Here is a 2,841-nt window from a genome sequence, read left to right as displayed (position 1 = left end):
TGTACCGGTCCCCCTAGGGCAAAGCCCCGGGGACCACCCGATTCAACTACGCCACCGATGGGACAACTTGATCTGGATTCTATGCCCGTAAACACCCGGTTGAAGGCACCAACGTCACCTCGTTGTGCCAACTCGCACTCTCGATGGCATGATCCGATCCGCCTCCTAGCTGCTTGCGCCCTTCTCTCCTTGGACGCAGGCACCCGGCTCCACACGTGCACCTCGTGCGGAGCTCTCGGAAGCGCGCCAGCTGACACTCTGGCGGGCCCCTTGTTTGTTCCCGACTCATCTTAGCTTCGCCTCCTCATGAACCGGCGGAACCTTTAACCGTTCCGGGTCCTATGCACTCTCCGTGTTTGGTTCATCGCTCATCTCTACATTACGCCGAGCTCAACTAGTATTGTTCGTTTCACCGTTTGATGCGAGATCGGGGTATACCCGGTACCGCGGTACTTCCCACCCAGGTTGGATGGCCGTACAACACTCAAGAAGTAACAACGTGCCGGTGCTAAGCACCGTCTCCTCAAGATCTACGAGTTCTGACACCTCTTGGCTACTTGACCCCTTTCCCGGTGGGTGCAAGTCACTCTACTCCGAGCCATGGGACACCTTCCCAGGGTGTTTTCCATGTACCACTAACCCTTGGTTGGACACCTCTTGGCTACTTGACCCCTTTCCCGGTGGGTGCAAGTCACCGTGCGGAACCTTTCGGCCGCTCTCCCTAGGACTGTGTTGCAGGCAAGCACAGTGGTTCCGCGACCTAGAGACAGCGGCATCCCTTGTTACTACTACTCCGAGCCCTGGGACACCTTCCCAGGGTGTTTTCCAAGTACCACTAGCCTCTGGTTGACCATCGGTGGAGGTAGGTGATTTACCCCAAAACCACCCTAGGTCACCGTTCCGACCACCCAGCTACCGTTAAAACGCCTCCGGACACCAGGACACACCTTCCCGGTACCAGAACCAGTCGTAGTTGCCGTCACCCAAATTTCATACAACCGTCACCCACGGGCCGAAACACCTTGCCACTACATGGGTCTAGTATTAGGTCCTAGGGTCTCTTTTCGACAACTCCCGACCTCCCTGATATCGAATCGTCAGTTTACATGAGGAGGCTAAACTTTCTATGACGACTCAGTACAACCATACCTCCCTATAATAGTGAAATGTCAAATTCTAGGGCTTTTTGGCCATGGAAAATTCTGAAGCTCGGCACGAGCAAACATGACCCATGCTTGTATCTCCGAAACTATGAGTCTGACAGTTTTGCACCCTTCTGCGGAAAGTTGTGTCTCGGTAAGCCTAAAAAGTCAGTAGAACATCGCGAAACGATCCGACCACTCCTTCGACCTGTTTTGGGGTTTTGCAGTTTTCCATGGGGTATTTTGTATGGGGAAAACCGACCCATGCCCGTATCTCCGTACCTAAGCGTCTGACGGTCTTGGACCCCTTTAGGTAAAAGTTGCATTCCGTCGAGCTGAACATTTCACTAGAACATCGCGAAACGATCCGACGACTCCTTCTGGGAGTTTTTGGGGTCCGAAGGTTTTCTGGGACTTTGTCTCTGGAGCAACATTTCTGAAGCTCGGCACGGGCAACCACGCACGTGTCTTATATCTCCGTAAGTAAGTGTCTGACGGTCTTGGACACCTTTAGCAAAAAGTTGCGCCCTATCGAATGGAACATTTCACTAGAACATCACGAAACGATCCGACCACTCCTTCGACCTGTTTTGGGGTTTTGCAGTTTTCCATGGGGTATTTTGTATGGGGAAAACCGACCCATGCCCGTATCTCCGTACCTAAGCGTCTGACGGTCTTGGACCCCTTTAGATAAAAGTTGCATTCCGTCGAGCTGAACATTTCACTAGAACATCGCGAAACGATCCGACGACTCCTTCTGGGAGTTTTTGGGGTCGGAAGGTTTTCTGGGACTTAGTCTCTGGAGCAACATTTCTGAAGCTCGGCACGGGCAACCACGCACGTGTCTTATATCTCCGTAAGTAAGGGTCTGACGGTCTTGGACACCTTTAGCAAAAAGTTGCGTATAACCATCCTCGTCAATACTCTCGAACACTGTAACTCGATCCGACCACTCCTTGGTATACTTTTGTGGGTTGCCAGTTTCGGTTGGGACTTGGTCTCTGGAGACCAAATTCTGAAGCTCGGCGTGGGTACCGGTTTTTCGTGCACGTCAGAGGGCCTCGACCGCCCCGAGAACCCGGACCTTCAGGATTTTGGCCATTTTTGGGGGTGCACAAAAGTGTTCGTAATCAACCTCGGATTGTACTTTTCATCATCTAGGGGCATCGTAGGGACCGAAAAAAGTGGTTTCGCATGATAGTCCACCTCGACCCATGTCGACCCTTGCGCGACCCCGACCTTCAGGATTTTGCTCTACGGAAGGGGGTCGACTTGTGCGCAACCCCGACCTTCAGGATTTTGCTCTACGGAAGGGGGTGCACAAAAGTGTTCGTAATCAACCTCGGATTGTACTTTTCATCATCTAGGGGCACCGTAGGGACCGAAAAAAGTGGTTTCGCATGATAGTCCACCTCGACCCATGTCGACCCTTGCGCGACCCCGACCTTCAGGATTTTGCTCTACGGAAGGGGGTCGACTTGTGCGCAACCCCGACCTTCAGGATTTTGCTCTACGGAAGGGGGTGCACAAAAGTGTTCGTAATCAACCTCGGATTGTACTTTTCATCATCTAGGGGCACCGTAGGGACCGAAAAAAGTGGTTTCGCATGATAGTCCACCTCGACCCATGTCGACCCTTGGGCGACCCCGACCTTCAGGATTTTGCTCTACGGAAGGGGGTCTACTTGTGCGCAACCCCG

The sequence above is a fragment of the Anopheles nili genome, assembly GCF_943737925.1.
Source record: "Anopheles nili chromosome X unlocalized genomic scaffold, idAnoNiliSN_F5_01 X_unloc_2, whole genome shotgun sequence".
Classification (NCBI taxonomy): domain Eukaryota; kingdom Metazoa; phylum Arthropoda; class Insecta; order Diptera; family Culicidae; genus Anopheles; species Anopheles nili.
Note: the sequence above shows the minus strand (reverse complement) of the source record.